The sequence below is a fragment of the Centroberyx gerrardi genome, chromosome 7 (assembly GCF_048128805.1).
Source record: "Centroberyx gerrardi isolate f3 chromosome 7, fCenGer3.hap1.cur.20231027, whole genome shotgun sequence".
Classification (NCBI taxonomy): domain Eukaryota; kingdom Metazoa; phylum Chordata; class Actinopteri; order Beryciformes; family Berycidae; genus Centroberyx; species Centroberyx gerrardi.
Window position 1 is genome coordinate 28,840,475 of NC_136003.1, and position 21,675 is coordinate 28,862,149.

At 40.7% G+C, this 21,675-nt stretch overlaps 1 protein-coding gene across 1 annotated transcript in view; it reads left to right on the top strand.

The window, feature by feature from the left end:
• Window positions 1–21,675, top strand: part of doc2a (double C2-like domains, alpha) — a 108,945-nt gene that overhangs the window by 13,322 nt on the left and 73,948 nt on the right. The gene's annotated exons all lie outside the window — the stretch shown is intronic.

The window sequence follows — 21,675 nt, forward strand, 5'->3', positions numbered from 1 at the left end:
CAGCCTAGATTGCAGAGCTAAGAGCCAACTTCAAGGTGTGCATCAGGATATAACTGAAAGGTCATTAAGTCATATCAATAATCATGAATTATTAAAGGGGAATGCAACTAAATCTTACTGTAAATGTTGTTCCTGTCTGCTAGGACAGTTTTGTTATAGGAAAGGTAACTGTACCCAGGATATCTGCTGCATAATAACACATTGCATTTAGCTGCACCACCGTGAGATACAGCTCATCTGGGTATACATAATACATTTTCACGACGTTTGTTATTCATCAGTGGAACAGGTCCAGGTTGTAGATCATGTATATCACAAATTAGACTCTTGATTCTCAAGTTACTAGTTTTTTCTAAACAGTTGATCGTATTCACAGTTTCTGGTGCTCCCCTTTAAAGGTGCTATGTGCAGCATTTTTCAACATCAATATGTCACTGTCAAATTAATTGCAATATCTTTGTATAATTACCATAAACAAGTGAGACTGTGGTGGAGATGATTGGACTGGTAGCCTGTGGTTACCAGTCTCCTGTGGCTACCAGGCACTACCAATCACACCTGTAGTGTTTCTCCAAATTAAGACTACATTTCCCAGAAGCCCCGTTGCTTCCTGCCCCCCCCCTCCCTAAAGAGGATAAACATGTTGGAAGCGATTTTTCCATCAGTCTTTTCCTCCTTCCACCATCTGCTGCCAGAAACTCTGAAAGCTTTAGCTCCGTTTGCTCTGGAAGAACAGAACCTCTTCCTGTTTTGTGCCGTAAACAATCTCCCTTTGTGCCGTAAAGCAGTCCAGTAGATTTCCTGCCAAATATGACTTGGTGGCACACAGTGTAAAATGCAGAGTAGAGGCCGATAGAGGCTGACAATCGCCGATGGCCTCGTTTGTTTCAGAAATTATACTAATGATGAAAAATGAGTGTAAATGTAATTTAATTAATTGATGTTTAAATGTTTCATGTAGCACCTTTAAGATTGTGCTTGGTCTGCTCAATGTAGCTGTATAATCTTCAAAAACTTTCCTTCAAAAACACTCTATCTATCTATCTATCTATCTATCTATCTATCTATCTATCCATCTCTGTCTGTCTATCTACGCATTCACTCATCATTCATCTATCCATGCATGTGCACTGACTGATTTATCGATTGATTTATGATTCATGTATTTGCAAATGAATGAACGAATACATGAATGAGGCTTCCCCGGCCGTGTCCCATCATCACCTCAGTCACGGATAAGAAGCCGGACGCTGGTAGAATTTAAATGAGCTGTGATCAGACTGAGAGTAAACTTGAAGCCCGGCTCATCGACCATCTCACACCGCATGAACATCGATGACAAGACCCAAGGCGGCGGGTTCCTCCAGGTCTGATTATGAGAAGCTGGTCGAACCTGGAAAGGTCCCGTCACTTTAAACAGCGTTCCGAGAAACCCTTATTAGGGTTAGACCGATATATTGACCGATATCGGCTCGTCACGCAGTCCACTGCTGATATGACTGAGGTTCCTCTCTGAACACAGCTAGTGAATATGATTTAATTCTTATTTTTAGATCAGATGTCTAACCAGAGAAATCATTCCAGTGTGGTGTGGGAGGATTTTACCCAACAGTCTGTAAAACCTGCAGTGAAACCTGCCTCACTCTGTCTGAAGGAGCTGCAGACACGCCTGAAAGAGTTTCATTAGTCTGGATTTCAGTGGAGAGTTTTAGTGTCCCATGAGGGTATAAATGCTGTTTCAGAAGCTTTTCTACCCTGACAAGAATATCGTTCTGAGAGAAACACTTAATACTTGTCTTTTTTTGCAATTTCTGGCATGAAAATTGTGAAATTTCAACATATATCAGTCCAAAATATTGGCTGCTTCAATTCAAAAATACAGCCGCTAGCAGCGATGAGGAGGGGTTCAAGCCATAATGCAATGCAATGATATACAGTAAGGGTGTCAGGGGTTAAGTTGTTGCTGTATGGGAATAGTTAACAGCTTTACAATTTTAATTAACATGGACATCGTTACATGTAGAAGAAATATTGCTAACTCCACACCTGATAAGCCAGACACTATTCTGATTGGGGACTCTATAACCAAGCATGTAAGAATGGCAAAGACTGAAAATCTAACTATGGATGACACATCTGCCAGGGAGCTAACACGGCTGTTGCCAGTTATCCTCTCTACACATCCAAGTAACATGAGGATTATTATTCACGCTGGGTCTTTTGACATTCTGCGAGAGAAGACTGGCTCTGAGATCCTGAAAAAAGACTTTTGCCTGCTACTGGAGAAGCTGAGCGACTGTCAATCGCAACATGTATTCATTTCAGGCCCCGTTCCAATCTTTTAGCAGACTCCTTGCCCTGAATACATGGCTGACATCGGCGTGCCTCACCCATGGGATAAAGTTTATTGACAATTTCAATATCTTTTGGAACTGTAAAGACCGCTTTAAGCCTGATGGGATTCATCCAAGCATCACTGGTTCCAGACTCGGTGCCAACCTACGTCACGCTCTTGGGATGCCGTACCAAAACAAGAATGCACGGATAAGCGCGAAGGACAAGGACAGCACACACAGGCAGACAGCCCGTATCTCCCCCCCCCCTCACCTGACCCCCTGCTCCACATCGCCCAAGGCATTCAGAGGATGTCTCCGTCCCAATCAGGGATCCAACGAATCTTAAATTTGTCAATGTTCAGCCACAACCAATTTCCTTTCCTGTCACAGAATCCCTACAGCAGAAATTAGCTCTTTTTAATGTCAGATCATTGGCTAACAAATCCTTTTTGGTTAATGATCTGATAATTGAAAAGAATTTGCATTTAATATTTTTAGTTGAGACCTGGCTAAACAGCACTACTGGTGTAGCAACACTGATAGAAGCTTGTCCTCCAAACTATAATTTTTATCAGTCAGACAAAACAGGAAAGGAGGAGGGATTGCAGCCATTTTTTCTACACAGTTTGTGTGTAATGATAATCATTTGAATATCTTGCTCTTGAGCTCAAAGCAGAATTATCAGTGCTCATCATTACATTGTATCGGCCACCAAGATATTCATCGCCGTTTCTGCAGGAATTCTCAGAGCTGATCTCACTTGGTATCACTAGACATGATAGATTAATCCTGAATGGAGACCTGAATATTCATATGAACAAAAAGAATGACTCCAAAGCTATGGAGCTTGTGAATTTACTGGACAGCTTTGAACTTACCCAGCATGTAAATGAAGCCACTCATCAGCATGGTAACATTCTAGACTTGGTAATAACAACAGGGTTAAACATTGACAATGTTTCAGTATTAGAATTACCTATTTCTGACCATCACTGTGTGTTTTTTGATGCCAACCTAATCTTAACTTAGGAATTTTTGGTTCAAAAGAGATTCCTAGATGGCAAGGCTGAAGCAAAGTTCTCTAATGTTATGAAATCATTTGGGTCATACAGCATTGACTGCTCTTTAAATTACATGGTTGAAAATTTCAACAATACCTTGTCATCCGCTTTAAATACTGTTGCTCCACTAAAGGTTAAAAAGAGGTCGACTGACAGAATCTCCCCATGGTTAAACAATAACATTGTTAATGAGATTAAGAGAATCAGTTGAGCAGCTGATAGAAAATGGAGGAAAACCAGGCTCACAGTTCACTGTAATATATACAAAGAAGCCATGACTGTCTATAACAAAGCAATACGTCTAGCAAGAAAGGATTACTGTTCCAAGATTATTACAGAGAGTGCTGGAAACTCTAGAATATTATTCTCCACTATTGACCAGCTACTCAACACTGCCCCCACCCGTCCGCAGTCCTCTGCATCAAATTGTGAAGAACTTGCATTGTTCTTCAATAACAAAATAACTTCAATTAGAGCCAGCATTGCTGTAAACACAGATGACCTCAGCAAACCCGGTAAAAAAGATGTAACCATGGGAAAATTCACTTGTATTACATTAACTGAGCTTTGCAAGACTGTCACCAAGTGTAACTCCTCCACCTCCTTCTCACCTACAGTATTTTTGTAATGTAATTTCTTTGTTGTAAAGCACTTTGAGCTGCATTTCTTGTATGAAAGGTGCTATACAAATAAAGTGTATTATTATTATTATTATGTCTAATCGATATACATTAAATTACATTCAATTTCTTCGAGCAAATTCATTGTTTTATATCAATCATGTTGTTTATCCACTTGACCTGGTTTACAGCCCATTTGTGCACGTAGGTCCACTAATGCTATGCTGCAAATTTGTTGTGGATACATCAAAAATGTAAAAGGCCTTAGGGGGAAAAAAAGTCAAAATGGTGGGAAAATCCATCCTGGCAGATCGTACGGGCTTGAACCCCTAATATCAGTATCGGCCTTCAAAAACCCTCATTGGTCGAAACTTGTAGTCTTAGTCTTTGCTGTTGTGTATCTGAGACCTGACCCGAGTTCAGAGGATCCGGTGTGTTTCCCTCAGGCCTTCGCCTCTCTCACCCCTGACAAAACCTGTGCTCATCACTCAGGCCGGGAGACGCCACTGAAATCTGGACTGGAAGCTTTTGTTTTTGTTTTACTAGGGATAACATTTAAAAAACCCCAGACCAGATTACAATCGATTATTCACTTAGTCCTGAGCTATTACCCTCGTACTGATATTCTGTCCTGCTACAATTTCTCACATCATGCATGTTCATCATGTTCCCAAAACACAGGCTTGAAAACACGACTCTTGTGCAACACATCATTTATCTTTTTCTGTAAAATGTTATGAGATATTATAACCCTCTAGTTGCAGGTCAGGACTTTAAACCTTCTGAATAGTCTTTTTCACCTCAAAAAATCATGCCATGTTGTTTGGAAAGTGGCTTCTGGTTTTCACTTTTTCCACTTAAATTCCTAAACTGAAACCATTGCCCGTGCAGTTTATGGTTTGTTCCCCTGCACACCAAACAGCAGCTTCTTGATACCAGGCGCTCGCACTGCAGCTTTATAGCGCTGCTTGTTTCCTGGTCTTTACTGATGCCATATTGAGATATTTCCATGTACTTCATATCTGCAATTCAAATGATTCAGACCTACAGGTTCCCAGGGTGTGTGAGCTCGAGCGTGATGGGCTGAATTAGCATGAGAGAGTCCATGAGAGAGTTGTGTTGCAGGGCATCTTTTCTGCAACACACGCTCTCTGAATGGAAAATACCCAGAGACACTTTTTAATCCTGGACTCTCTGCCTCAAGTTCAAGGAGCAATATTGACTGTGTTTTTGAACTAAGAAATGCCTGCTATCATAAAAACAGTTAGAGGAGACAAGATAAGATAAACTTTGTGGACTGAGAGCTGCTAAAGTATGAAGTCATCTGTAATACATAGATCCAAGTAATGCATTTACACACACACACACACACACACACACACACACACACACACACACAATGTCAATGACACACTGTCTTCTGAGAGCTCCTGAATTATCAAACAAATTAATCTGATTATTTGATTCAAACTCATCGCACAGCAAAAACACACACAGAGACAGACATTGTAAACAAACATATTAATAATAGAATAAGAATCACAGGCTGAGCTCCAGCACATGAAGGGTTAAAAGATCAGAGCTGCAGCAGCGGGCCGGGGATTTTAATGCCTGCTGCCAACTCTTGACAGCAATCGTGAAAATCATAAAATCTGTTTTAAAATTAACCAGTGCAACCAGTGCAGAAAAGCCAAAAATAGGTCTAACATGCTCCAGTGGCATTTAAAGCTTCCTCAGTAACCTGCCAGCAGACTTCTGCACAATCTGAAGTCATGCTGTGGTTTGCTGGTTGAGATAGGAGAACACCAAATTACAGAAGGCAGCATTATATAAAAACATGCATAAGATTCTTACACAGCGGATTATCCAGTGTTGTGCTGATTTTTCAGTGACAGTTATTTGGAGTGGAGTTTATTGGAGAGTTGTTTGTCCTCTCATACAGCTGATATGGCTCCTCAAAACTATCTAAAAGTGTTAAATTAACTCTGGTGGGTGTGGACTGACTTACTTTACTTTATTGCCACATCAACAAGACAGTTGCTTGGAAGTTGCTGTCATAAAAACACACATCCACAACACAAGATAACACCACAAAACAGACTAAACAAGCCAGCAAATTAACATCAACAAACATCAAATACAGTGATTTAAAAAAGAAAAATTAGAATTAGAATTCATAATTGAATTATGCCACTTGTAGAAACAGTGGCATAGTGTTGATTTTTACACTCTGAGAGTTAAATTAATAACTCACGATTTTGCAGTCAAAGACAAAACTGATTGAATCTTTATAGTGTTCCTAAGCTGGTAAGAATATGTCTAAACCAGTTTTTTTAAACACACACAAAGATAACTCCTTAATCTTCAATGCAGGCTTGAAACAATCAAGAGACAGCTGAATTTGTCTGCAGATGCGTTCAGGCCCAGTGACAACTACCTCTGTTTTGTCTGCATGTAGTTGGAGGAAGTTTTGGGACATCCACTCCTTCACATCTTCCTAGACAGTCATGAAATAAAACCAATTTACTGAGATCGTTGCCCACATGCAGACACATTCACACACACTTGGAGACGCGGTCGATCGATACGTGCAGCGCAGCCCGGGCATTGCTCCCGCTTCATTCCTCTTCATACTGTAGAAGATGTATAGCCGTGTTTACATAAATGAGTTACAGCCTATTATGCGAACACTGCGGATGGCTGTCTATTTCTGTTTAATCCCGACTTATCGTTTTGCCCTCTCCTTGAATAAATCAAGTTCCCACGCGAGCCATGCTGCTTGACAAATGAGAAGCGGGATGTTCAGTATCGCCCTACACCTGCAGCCTCTATACGTGCCAATAGGATTTGGCTCTTATGTGAAAACAGGGATTAGGCGTATTTATAGAGAAGATGTTAACATGCCAACTTCAAGACTCCATTACATAATCATCTTCGCCTCATGGTTTACACACAACATTAAGCCAACTGAATGTTTTGTTTTGCCTCTACTACCCCCCCATTACACACACACACACACACACACACACATTCCCATCATGCCCCACCCTCCCCTCTGCAGTGGTGATACCGTGCTTTTAGAAACTCCCCTGGTTGCCTAGCAACTAGTCCTCAGGATTTCCAAAAGAGACCACAAACCTCTTTGTCTATGAGTGTGCAATATGATATGCTCTAAGTGTGTGTGTGTGTGTGTGTGTGTGGTGTCAGCGTGTTCTTAGTACACTTGTTTCACTTGGCAAATTGGTTTATTCTGTGATGAAATATTTCCCATATACAGTGTTCATGCACTATAGAGGATTTACTGTTTCTATCGCTGGAGATGAGGGCAAATGTCAAGCTTTAAGAGCTGCGATACAACAGCAAACCACAGCAGGTGTGCGACTGGACTGGGAAGAACAGTGACATCTACAGTCGTCAGCGTCCGAGCAGTTTTGGGAGACTGGCCCGGTAGATTGATGGCTCCATGCTAACACTTTAGCATTGACAGTAGCCACTAACATTATCTAAAAAGAGAGAAAATGAGAACTTGTGGCAGTTAAATGGGGAATAAGCTCAAATGCAGCTGAGTCTGGTAGTTTTAGTGTAGGAGATTGGTAAAAATTTAAATATGATACAAAAATAACGTACTGTTTTGAACAACTAGGGACTACTTTACCTGTTTCCATAGGAAGTGAAGGTGGTGGGCGATGCAATCCCTGCGCAGCGGATGAATACGTGGTCGCTCACTTGAAATAGTTCCAAAAATAACCCCGGCTACATCAGCTATATTGAGTTGATGATATTTAAAAAAATTCATGGATCTACAGGCCATAGAATAAAAACAATTAACACATTTTTAGTACTAAAATGTCAGTCTTACTTTGGATAATGCTAGTCGCCTACTATCACTCAACACAGTGTATGCTAAAGTGTTAGCATGGAGTACTGGATCCAATGATCCACTGGGGACACATGGATGATTTTGGTGTTTATGTTGACCGAGAAATTCTCCCAAAAACTTGGTGTATTCTTTAAGCTATATGGCAACACACAGTTTTTACATTCTCATAAAATAATTAAATTCAAACGATCTAAGCTCCAAAGTGGCCATGGCAGAAAACATTCAGAATCGTGTGGAATAGTTAGCAGCTAACTCGAAGGTGAGAAGGTTAGGGACGTCGCTTAGTAGGTGAAGGGTTGGTAGTTTGATCCTTGGTTCCCTTCCAACAGTGCCAAGTACTGCTGAAGTTCCCGTGAGCAAGCAACTCATTTTCCCCCTTTAAAAAGAGAATCTGGCTTATATTTAAGATCAAGATGTCTAGATATTTTTATGCATTTTTATATATTTATATGACGTCTCCTTACTGAGATATAAATATATTATACAGCAAATATCAAGGAGTCCGTCTACACATCATTTGAGGTTTCCGATGAAGAACCACAGAGATGAGTGATGTTTTCACGTCTCATTATCTAAAGAATACATCGGGGTGTTGTGTCCATTTATCGTGGAAAGTGACAGTGACACCCTGTGAGATTGGGGTGGAAATGACAAACAGCAGCAGTAAACTCACAGATGTGGAGGGTGTATTAAAACAGGTGAGTGAACACTGTTCAGCACATCAGACAGCCGAGTTTCACACCCTGCTGCCCACAGCTACTGCTACCTGGTGGTTTTTATTAAAGTTGAATATGACCATGTGTGCGTAGATGTGTGTGACATATTGCCCTATAGGTATTGTTTATCTTTTATAGTGTGGCCCACAGGTCAACAAATACCTACTGTATCAGATCCTGTAATATGGCTTGCAGCGTGCGTGCGTATGTGTGTGTGTGTGTGTGTGTATGTCCATGTGGAGTGGCCCACAGAGGTCAGTGCTTGCTCACAGACTGTGCGGTCTCATATTAAAGTCCCCTGCAGCTGACCTTTCTGCCACGGCAGCCCGGCCGCTCCTGCAGTAACACTCTCTCTCCTCGGTCGGCCGGCCCTGGGGGATAATCCACGGCCCGGCAGCGGACCGGCGACACGCTGCTCCGCCCCGACACTCACCCAGCCTGTCGTCAACCAGTCAGGACGCCTCCAGCCACAGAACCACACCAGTGACTCTCAACCTTTTTCATATCAAGGACCCCTAGTTTAGTCCATATTATAGCCATGGACCCCCATTTGATGAGATTTTGTCTCTTGGACCCTAATCTGAGAATATTTTTTATTGTTAGATGATTTTGTCTAGAATTCCATGACTGTCTGTATTGTAGGTAGAGAGATAACAGTGAAGCTATGACCAATAGTCATTCTCCTACATTCTCTGATTGCATTAACGTATTGTAAATTAATTAATGGCGATGTTTAACAATTCATCAATATGCTGGGGACCCCCTGGAACCCCCTCAAGGACCCCTGATGGTCCCCGGACCCCATGTTGAGAACCACTGCTGTACAGCATGGGTGTCAGTGGGGTATGGTAAGGTGTGGCACTTGCCAGGCCTTATCCTGACTGAGTCCAGGTTTGATTTTGTAGTTTTTGTAGTAGGATTTTGGAAATCCTAAGGATCCAAGTTGCTATTTTTTTTTTTAAAAGATCAAGCAAAAAAATTGACAGAAATCAAGAAGCCACATATTTAAAAAATCACATCAAGGAGAATTCAAGACCAATGTTCCCTCTGAGCTGATAGTTTGGTGACTCACCTCTAATAATTTGTCAAAATAATATTTTGACGTTGCAGAAATAAGGTGCCTCCAGTCCCTTTGATTATATCCTGTGCCACTTTGGAAGCCCTTTTCTCCCCACAGTTTTTTGATGTGGATACTTCTAATTTGTCACACTGACTAAATAATTACATCTTGTCAGTCGTTAGTCATTGCTCCACTTTGTCCCTAGAAATGTACTCAATTAAAGCAGGTTTGGAGGTTTTAGTGACAAATGATGTTAGATGCAGAGACTTTGCTTAGGGTTTAATTCAACAATTCTACAATTAATTTAGTGAAATAACACCCTAATTTACGCATAGAAATCCATTTAAAATGTTTTGAGCAGCCCATGTTCTTGCAGCTATTGACAATCCCCGTATAATGTGTGAATGTGATACTTAAACTGTACAAAACCTGCCTTTTACTGCAAATGTACAAAATATTCCAGCTTGATATGAGATTTGAAATCATCTGAAAAGTTAGCACGGTTTTAAGGATTTAATTATCCCACCAGCTATTACTCTCTCTGTTTGCCTAAGAAGTAGTTTGAGTGGTCTGCAGGGTTGCACACATGCTCACACACAAGGTTTTGTACTGAGCAGCTCCACTAGAGTATTTTGGGGCTCAGTGTCTTAGTGAAGGACTCTTGGATAGTAGCTGTTAAGAGACAAGAGCTTCTGAATTCCCTGCTGCATTCACTTCCCAAAAACAAGAGCGCTGTATTGGAGAGAACACAGAAACAAATGATCTATCTACACACTGATATGATGCTACTATGAATGTCCCACTGTAAAGTCATTCTCCAATGTAACACTGACAATCATGCCAATTCAAGGTTTTGTATTAAAATATGAATATATTAATAAATACTGTAATTCATGCATGTGTGTACAACATGTGCATGCATTAGTGTTCTTTTATGTAACTGTGTGTGTGTGTGTGTGTGTGTGTGTGTGTGTGCAATAATATAATCACCACTAGAAGACTTTCCAATATTCAAATGATTAAGTCCCTGGAAAAACACTGAAATCTCTTGTGATCCATCTCTAGCTGCTTCGAACAGAGACCAAATCTCAGCAATTACAACACCCGACTCTGACTGATGAAGCCAAACGTGTTCATTTTGTATTTTCCGATATGCAGAAGCAGCCTTCAACTTGAGATATAGTGTTGGCAGCAGGTCTTCCTCACAGACTTCCACTGGGGAAGGAGACTCTTCTCTGGGATTTCCTCTGGTCGCCCACCTGGTTGACTGCCAGCTCTCTCTAGCGCCCCCTTCAGTCTCTTCCGTCCCAGAGGTCAGGTCACTCTGCCTGAACTGGTAAGACACCTGAAGACCTGACGTCCCCCCCCCCCCCCCCCCCGAGTCCAGGATATTTGTGGAGATATAATTTCACCAACATTTCATTCACTGATTGAGAAAGAAAAGCTCAAAATGTTAATAGGAGAAAAACAAAAAAACTATCAATCTTGCAGCAAAGTTTGTATCTAAATGTCACCAAATACGGGAGAAAATGTAAATATCGAGAATGATTTTGTAAATTTTGTCTTGTTGTAAGAAATGCTCCCCCATTCCTCCCGATGTCCTATATTGTTATACACTGACTTCAATATTGAATGTATTGAATTGCTTTTATATGCTAGTATGCTTTTACATGCTATTGATATGTGTAGAATCTGTAGAATTGTTTGTCTGTTATCCATTATTTATTTGACTTTATCCTTTGCAAATGCTTTGGCAACATAGATCCTTTCTGTCATGCCAATAAAGCAGATTTGAATTTGATATAGCGATCATCTGTCTTTGTTTTGTCACTTTTGAGGCGTTGCTCACGGCAGTGTATTGTTTCGCTCCTGAGAGGAAGGTTACAGGCTGATTTGAGGAGGTTGAGCTCCTTGTAATCTGTTGAGAGCGTTAGAAGATGGTCCTTCTTTGGGGTTCCTCAAGTGTTTTCACGAGAGCCACCGTCTCCATCACCTCTCCATCCTCACTGTCATCACGTCGCCTCTTGGGCTGCCTCTTATTACTGTCATCTCTCTGGCTGGAGGATGCGGCCTCCGGCTTGAGGGAGGGGGGAGGTGACAGACACTGATGAGGACAAAGCGAAGAGTCCTGCTGTGAGAACAAACCTCCAGCGGACTGTAATGTTTTACCCGTTCCATAGGATTCATGTGTGCATTTTCAGCAAGTACCTACACAGTAATATTGTGTACTTACAAATGCTTTTCCATAAGTTAGTACACAGGTTAAAACACTGGAATAAGGCCATTGTAAAGTAAACTGTTACCGTGAAGTTGAATTAAAATGAATGTTAAATAGATTCTCTATAGAACTGGTTGAAATGAGACTGACTGAACTTGAATTATCTCCCTCTGGCTGACTTTAGCATTCACCACCTTTTTTCACCTTTCCTTACTTCATTCCCTTTTTGAATCATCGCTCACTCGCTCGAGTAATTTTCCACACCTGACTAAACATTCACCATACTGTCCGATCGATTCTATGCAACCTTAATAATTGATGATAATGAGAGTCAGATAATTGAAAATGTTAACTGCCCTCCCCTCCTTCCCCATCCTTTGCTATGGAGATGTTTGCTACCAGTGAGACAGTTATGTATTAAGCAGATTGAATGCTATTAACCTTAATGACCCCTTAGCTAAAGAGACAATAACAATTCAGGTCTAATTTCACCTGCATTAGCACTTCTCTTCCCCTCCTCTCTCTCTGTTTAGCGAGCTGGATCGCTTCTCCTCCATGCATGCATCCCCAATCTGTACCCCTCCTTTATTAATTCAACCTTTCATTTCTTAATCCTCTTGTAGTGGAGTTATTGTTAACCCCTTGAGCTGACTGTACCTAATTTCAGGTACTAATTTGCATAATCAAATTAATGCCAATTATACAATGCATCAGTTACACACAAGTGTTACAGAGAAAGAGAGCTCAGGGTCTCTTTTTTTCTCTTGGTGCCAGCCAATACCTGCTACGGTGCATTATGCAATACTTCTCTACCCACTACTTTAATTATTCTTTAATTTTAATTTGGATCCACTGTGCCATACAATTCACAGGTGTTATATGCTGAATAAAAACACACAATCTCTGCCTGTCTTGGTACCAGCTACCAGCAACTGCTTAGCATCTGAGACAGCTAAATTATAAATCTTATTGAGCACAAACATTTGAAAGCTAACACAAACAATAAAAACTGATAAATCCATTAAGGAGAGCAGCATTTTAAAACAATGGTCTGCTACAGTAAACCAACAATATTTGCTTATGGCGTTAGTATCAAGGAATTAGTATTCATTGTTGAAATAAGAAAAAAAGTTGTGACCAAATGTAAATAATAAAAACAGCAGTCAGAAACAGAGCACATTAATACTTAAGAATATCTAGATTTAAAAATGTGTCTTCCAGGTAAATCAATATATGAATAATTTTCTTTTCACATGTAAATCACATAAGTATATTGCTCTTTTTCTCTTCACAGGTATATCAGGTAAGTTACTCATTTCCTTTACACAGGTAAATCAGATATGCGGGTATTATGCTGCTAAATATGTAAATGAGTGATGTCATACTCATGAATGTGTAGGTAAACATGCATCACAGTCTGTAAATGTGTACTCAGATTTGTAAACTCAGAATTTGTAGCAATCTGTAACTGTGTTTTTGCTTGCTTGTAGCTAAATCTATGTATGGAAAATGTATGTATTCCGGTGAATATCTTGGTTATTAAAAGACAGAGCTAGCCTAGTTGTTTGTGTTTACAGGTGTAGTATTTATTCGGTGTGGGGATGATCGAGAGCTTGGTTACCCAACACAGATAATGTGAGCAGTTAGCTAGGCAAATCCTCTGCAGTCATTCCCAAACTGAATAAATACAGCAACTGGAAAGAGAAAATCCTGTTTCTCATGTTCGAGATCCATCTATGGGGGAATGACATCTGGCTTTTTAGTAGTAGTGTGATGGATAGTAGGACACTGCACAGTCCTCTTCCGTCGACATTCCCTTCTCGTGACCTTATGATTGCCTCTCTACACAGCTGCGACTGACCTTCCCATCCCCTTCTCACTCAATTGCCCACAGGAGGACATTTCCTTCGGATCAGCCTCTGCAGGGCGTGAAAAGTTCAGGAACCCAGGTCAGTGCTGCTCCACTCGATCGCTAGCATGCTGCCTACGCTCGCTAGCCGCCTTTGGTACCAGGCTCCCTGCCTCAGTTACCTTCCACTCCCCTGCACCCAGAACAGAGCCCAAGCTATCTGCCCACGCTTGTCAACCAGTCACGCTGCTTTTTTTATTGGTCTCGGCCCCCTGGCTACCCTGCTAGTTAGCTGCCTGCCAGCTAGCTAGCCTTGTCGTCGACCTTCTTCGGTTAGCCTAGCTCTCCACAGGTATGCTGGAAATTTTTGTTTTGCCCAGAATGACAAGAAGAATAAGCCGGTGCCTCTAAAAGACACCATTCTCCGTGAAGCAACCCTTCCAGGGAAAGCAGTAGAAAACTGGACTCTTTTCCGTCTTCTCCCTTTTCTAATAGGCAGCGTTGTTTCCGAGGATAGCGCTCAGTGGCATCTTTACCTGCTTCTGTGGAACATAGATATTGTCCTAGCTCCACAAATTAAGTCCAGTTGGCTTGGTTCTTTGTCCTCCCTAATCACTGAATTTCTGACAGAGCTCCCGACCCTTTTTCCTGACCTAATCTGCACCATCTTGTGAACTATCTAATAAATGAATTTGGGCTTCTAAGAGCACATTGGGCCACTTGATTTGAGGCCAAACATTTGTACTTCAAGGGATTATCATCAACTGTATGCAACTTCCAGAATATGTCTATCACACTATAGAAGACACCAGATGCAACAGTGTTGGGAAATTAATCAGCTGAACAGTTTCTGAATTTCTTCAGCTGGACATTCATCAGAGTGGGAAAAGGCAGCAGCCATGCTGCTTGCATTGGCAGTAACCACTGTAATGACCTCGTTTGAGATGTTGTAGTGGTCCACGATTTCGATTTCTGCATATGTGCTTCCAATTTGTCCTCTTGGTAGGACTTTATGTGACGACTTGATAGAGTAAGACAGATTGATATTGCTGTCTGCAGATGGGAAATGGAAAATACTCTCTGCCTTCATCCTAAAGTCACTGAGAATATCAACAGTCACGCTTTTATGTGAAGGCACTGAATAGTTGGGAGTCCGTGCTTTGCTTTCACAGAAATGCTTGAACAATTCACGTTCCAAGAGACTCAAAGGCAACAGTGACTTTGGCCGGGAGGTTTGAACTCCTCAATCGATGTGGATCGATGTGCATTATCATATATATGTTTTTGGCCACAGGAGGTGAAGATGGCACAAGACTGAGGGATTGAACGCTTTCTCTATAAAGTACAGAGACAAAACAATTATTTGCAGTCTTGGAGTCTCTCGTGGAACCTCGCAGTACAACACGAATGGATAAAACTTAAAACATCGGCTCAATGAACTATACAATTCTAAAAGGTAGAGTACCACCTTTACAGCAATTATTATTTTTAACATTATTATTATGTATATATATTTTTTGTTTATTTGTTTTAATATGTGCAAATAAACTACACTAAAAACATTGATAAATATTTTCATAAAAGCTGTTGCACTGTATTAATGAAAGTATTTGAATGAGATGGATGGAGAGTTTGGAGGAGATGAAAAGAGCTAACAGGCTCATATTTGTCTGTGGAGATGTCTATATCAGGTAAGTATGTTACACCTTAGAGATGTCTATGGTGCACCCACATATGAAGCTTTTAAATGAGGGAATGAGAAGAACCCGCACATACCAGAAAAAACCTTCAAGTGCCAGACTGATGGAAGTTTGGAAAAAATGTGTGCTTCCAAAAATGGTTAGTATCTTCAAACATCGGTTTCATCAGTTGTGTTTCTGTGTGGTTTTTTTGAGCTTTTACGGTAATCAAGTACGGAGCTTGCAACTTATGCTGCTTCTAGCTTCTGTGGGAGATGAAGGAGTGAGTTGCCCATTGATGCTGACCAGAAAGGTTTCAGAGCTGGATCGACTGTCCAGATGATTCAGAAAGGTATCTGTATATTTATGATAAAGCCACAATCTACCATGGGAAACACAGACACATAAAAGAAAAAGTGCCGATGATGGACATGACAAAATCATTTCATATTCAGAGGACTCATCTCTTCTGTACACTGTAGAGGAGGTGATATTTCTGTGTGCATTAATTGTCGTCTATGGACAGGTCTTATCTTCAGTATGCCAACAGTGATATAACAGTTTTTTGTCTTCTGCTCACATAAAGTTTTACTTTCACTACAGTTATGGTATCTATGTTGTTGCATAGGAACCTAATGTGCCCAGCCCAGTCACCATGCTCCTTAACAGAAGGGAAGGAAACTGCATGCTGACAGGATAACACCACACTTGGATGGAATAAAAGTCTTGACTGAGGACAGCAGCATGGACATATCACACACCATGAGTGCTTTAATGTCAGTTTATTTTGTTTTGGACTCCAAAACAACCAACCCAAAAGAAATAACTAAAACTCTAAAAGATTTGTTTTAGGTATTAAGGACCACAGTGCTGTACCAATATCAGCAAAGAGGCTAATCAATTCTGTGAGTAATGCAGGAATTTCTTTCATTTTAATTTTGAGATGAATTTAAGGTCATTTAAGGGGGAATGGTAAAATTCCTGCTGCCAGTATTACTAGACAACGTTTTGATTAAATTTAATGTTTGTTTTTTTCCCCCCTACAAACTGTTGTAGATCTCACTATTTGAAATGTTCCTATCAAATAGGCTATCTGTCTGATAGGACAGTTGAAATACCTAAATACCTATCTGATGTGACAGTTGGCTTGCTTTACCTGTTCTTGTGCTTATTTACGACATAATGAGGAGTCTCAGAAGTTTCCAAAAGATCTACAGAGCCGCTCTGATCCAGTTGGCTCATCTTCAGTGAATCTCTGCACCTTCTTTGTCATTGCCCGGAGTTCATAATAAAACAGATATCTCAATAAAAATGATATTGACTGAATCATTGGTAATTGCTGCATAGATTATGTAAAAACTCTAAAATATGAAAGGGATCTTGATAGAACCCCATATAAAGGTTCAAAGAGGAGCCTGTAAAAAATACTTGGCCTGTAAAAAACAGGGTTTCTGTTCAATCCAATTCAATTTTCCTTAGCAGGGGTAAGTTGGGCTAGACCAGGAATAACTCACAATGTTTATATTATGGCATGAAAAAAGCACTATCAATCTGTTTGGCACCATAGTTCAACTGACATAATTTCTTTTGGCAGCAAGATACAAAAGGAATAAGATTTTAATGGAGAAATTCAGTGACATGAATTAATACATAAGCCTTGTTGGGCCTGTAATGATAATATGGGTAATATGGGACACAGTCTACCTCACCAGGGCCAGATTCGTCTGAAGAGTACGAGGGCTTAACTAGGATCAGTTGTGCCTTTCAGATTCTAATCAATATACTGCTGATGAGGACTTAAAGAGGATTAGGATCCAATTTGAATTTATTGCTTCTTCACAGTCATTTCTTTCCCACATCTTAAGGGATGCCATGTCCATAATTTCTTACTTGTAATGAATGGGTTCACAAGAGGTAGCAGATTATTGACGGTCTATAAATGGGTAAGGATGGATGGAAGGTATGGATGACAGTATTGTCATCTAGTGCTGTAATTCTTACAATTTTTGTAAATGGCACTATACAAGACAAAGGAATGTGAAAATAATTTGCATTTAACTTGGAATCTTTAAAATAAACATAAACATGTCCACTTAAAGGAATAGTTCACCCAAAAATGAAAATTCAGTCATTATCTCCTCACCCCCATGCCAGCTGAAACTCGGGTGAAGTTTGTTAGACAGCGTCCTGAGCTCCACAGCGGAGTGGCGTAGAAGCCTTCTCCAAAACAACTGAAGTTGCTGGGGACCTGACCTCATGGTTCAAAAAGTAACGGAAAGTAACCATAAAATGGCTCCATGCAGCTTGTCCAGCATAAGCCAACTGATCCCAAAGTGACTTGAAAAGACATTTACACCATTATTTAGCTGAAATCGCCACTCTAGCTGTTGAAAAGTTCACGTTTGCCCGAGATACAAGAACGAGGAGAACTACATGTGTAACTCTTCCTCGAATTACCAGAAACAAAACTTCCGAGTTGGCCGTTTAGCCTTCAAAATAAAAGCGTGAGATTTGAAAATAGGTAGAAATACTGTTTTAAACCAATTACTTCTGTCTAATTCTGTAAGTGAGCACCCATATTGTTTTATGTCCACTTTAGTCTGTTCTGTATGTATTCTGCAGTAATACATGCAGCGTTTATAGTTAAAAATGGCACATTTTATGGCATTTTTCATTATTATTATGACATCAAACATTAATATGGGTGCTCACTTATTAAATTTGACGATTAAATACAAAGTAATTGGTTGTTTTGGAAAGGCCTCTATGCCGTTCTGCTGTGGAGCTCAGGGACTGTTGTATGGACTAACAAACTTCACCTGAGTTTCAGCTGGCATGGGGGTGAGTAGATAATGACTGAATTTTCATTTTTGGGTGAACAATTCCTTTAAGGAGCAATTAACTTCATTAATCTGAAGTCAACCAGGTAGACTGAAGACGCCAAATCAATGTGATGAAGGAATGTTTGGTAAATAAAAGCTTTAGTTTAAGTGCGTTACTGGCGGAGTGATCTAGTTCTGGATGGTCAGGTCAGATTGTAAACAGTAGAGTTTGGTAGAAGACGATCCACTGAGTGGAAACGGTGCGGTGCTGCTGCTTTCCGGGCCGTGGAGAGAAATATGTCGGTCGGTCAGCATATCGTTTTCACTGACTGGCTTTTTTAAGAGATATTTTGACAAACAGTTTGGACTCATTGTTAGCAGCAAGAAGCAGCGGAGCTCACTGTTTTAACTGACAGTTGTCTCTGGAGCCAATATTGTCTGTGGGTCCAAGTACTACAGGGATGGAAGAGACAAATTATATATACAGTAGTTCCAAAATCGCTGAATTTATCCTTTAATCTGCTGTAGCTCACAGTACGATGACACTTGAATTTCCTGCCCTTTCCCTGCTCCATGTTGAGTTTTGAAAAAAGGTCAAATATAGATTTCCTCCTTACGCTTTTATATCCTTATCATCAGACCAAACCTTGGGTCTGTTTACTGGACGGCTCTGTGGCATTAAGGCCCCACTGTGGTATCTCTTTGGTTACTGCCGCTGGCTGGCAGGGTCATGGATGTGATCGATTGTGGTCAGCGTATCCGGTCACTCAAACTCACACGGCATAATGCAGTTCATGTGCCTGCTCCCCCGAATCTCTGCCGATTCATCCTTGATTCAGCTCACGTTCCCGCCCACTGTACTACAACACTCACTTTCTCATCTCTCTTTTTTTTTTTTTTTTTTTTGAGATTCAGACTCTTGGGCCCAGACTTCAAAGCTCATCCTACTGCAGTTTCTCCCATCTTTGCAACAATCTCGGACTGAACTTTAGCTCCTAAGCTGGTTGCTTTTTATTCACAGCACGCTATATCGTCAACAACCTTGCTCCAAGAAATCCCCCAAAATTTAAACTCTGTGTGACATCATTCATTATTCATTACTCCCTTTTGGAGATGTTCGGAGTTCACTCTTGATTAATTTCCATCGCTCAAGCCTTTCTGATATCACCATTTATACCCTGAAGTCTCTTATCCTCACTTTTAAACACAGTAAAACTGAGCGAACAAGACTGGTTTCTCTTACATGTTTCTATCCAGAGGGGCATCAACCCTAAGGCATGATAAAGTCCCAGCATCTTAATATCATTTGACACCAAAACTTCCAGAACCACTTATATAGACCAAATTTCTGAGAAGAAATGGAGCAATGACTCATGACAAGAACAAGATATTAAACTTTGGACAATATGATAATTATTTCACATTGGTCACCAAACCTGAATACTTCGTGATGTGACTTTTTTTAAATTTTGGCTTTTGTTTGATCTGTAATTTAAATTGAAGTTATTTAGGCTGAGGTACAGCCATAGCCAAGTGACACTAATTTCCACCCAAACCCTTTCAAGTCTCTTTTCAATGGGCCGTGTTGTCAGCCTCCTAGATGATAACACCCAGTCATCCCAGTCTAATTTTCCCACAGTGCAACCCATAATAAGCTGCATTTCCATTTAAGTCTCCAAACTGGTGCTCCATTTAAAAGAGAACTCACTCTGTTTCTGTTGGATCAAAGAAAAAAATGCTAAAGGGATAAACAAACACTTTTAGATGGCAGATGAGATGATGGGAAATGATGGCAAATGAAAAGGCTGTGATGAGTTGTAGTGTGCGGAAATATTTTCTTGATAGCGGTTAGCAGGCTGAGTCGGTTATCTTCATACCAAATGTTGGCTATTATTATTAAAGTTTTGAATCCTCTGCTGCATCTCCTCCTCAGTTAGACTGCCCAGTGTATGTCAAATCAAGAAGATGTCAACCAGTTCATTATACCAACTTCCACTGAGAGACACAAACAGAAATTTTACATGTCTGCCGTGTGCTTAATGTGTTCTTGACACACCTGCTAACTCTGCATTCAGGTGATGTCGGGTCATACTTTTCTCCAAGTCAGGAATACGTCACAACTCGGCCATCCCACTAGTTCGTGTTCACATGCTTTATGGTCGGAATATTCCTCAGCTGTTTACACACATTGCCTTCTAGACTAACGTTAGCAATTGAGCTAGCGATAGCCTAGCTAGTAAGCAATCTTTGGCTATTTCAGAATGGAAATACCACAGGAAATTGAATGCAGTAGCGCTGTAGTTATCAAGGAACATCCATGTCTTTTAAATTTGTACTCGTGGTTCATTTTCGGCCTTATCGTATGACATTTCTTACGACTCTGTGCTCTGTTCAGCCATGTTGGAAAGAGTGAATACGTCACTCAGCCAATTCGTGCTGCATCCACAATCCCGATTTCTCCGACTTGATCATCCGACATAATAAAGGCGCTCATGTGGCAGTTCCTGGTCGGAAACTCGTTCAGACGGTAAATAAAAAAGTAAAAAGTTGCACTTCAACCAAGTAGTGACATTTACCAAAACACAGGACTTTGTGTAACTACACTGTGTGCTATTTATGGAGAGTGCCCGGAAGAAGGTGTTTAGAACAGTAAATTACTTTGATTCACCGTACGTTGTGGTGTGGCCTCACTTGTGACTTCTCTGTTATTTTTCACCTCTACTTTCTGTTTACTCACTACTCTCAGTCCTCCAGTCATTCTCTGCATCCCCTCCTTTCCTGCTCCCTCCATCCCTCTGTGTGTTTTCTCTCTTCACTGCTCTGTGTTTTTTTTTTTTTTCTCTTTACAAGCCGAACTGGATGAGTAAACATTCATATTTATTCTGTGGGCACCAGACAAATAGAAAAGTTTGAATCTGGAATCTGAATCTTGCTTATTTCCCCACTGTCTTCTTTCCTCTTTGCTTGTTTGCTGGCCGGGGGTGGATGCTCTGCCCTTTGCTGATTAAACAGGTGATAATGAGCTAACGAACCTCTAATTTAGCTACCGACATTACTTAGCAATCTGTGGGTGTGTATGCGTGTGTCGTGTGTGTGTGTGTGTGTGTGTGTGTGTGTGCACTCATGCACTTGTGAGTAAGTGGTGTTTACAAGAGAAGTCTAAAATGCCATGTGGTCAGGATGACTCAAAACCACTCCCGAATGTTTACCACCAACTTATCACCATGGCAGCCGCCGGGTCATCGTAAGACAACGAGACTTCATCACTTTGATGTTTTTCCCCTGTGAGGCTCATTATGTTTACTCAAACTCTCTCTCTCTCTCTCTTCCTGCTTTCTTTTTTCCCCTTTTCTGGCACTTTTCCTCCCCAGCTGTTTGTGGAATCACACTTGTACCTTAGAGACTTAAAGGAACAATCAGTAATGTTTTACTGG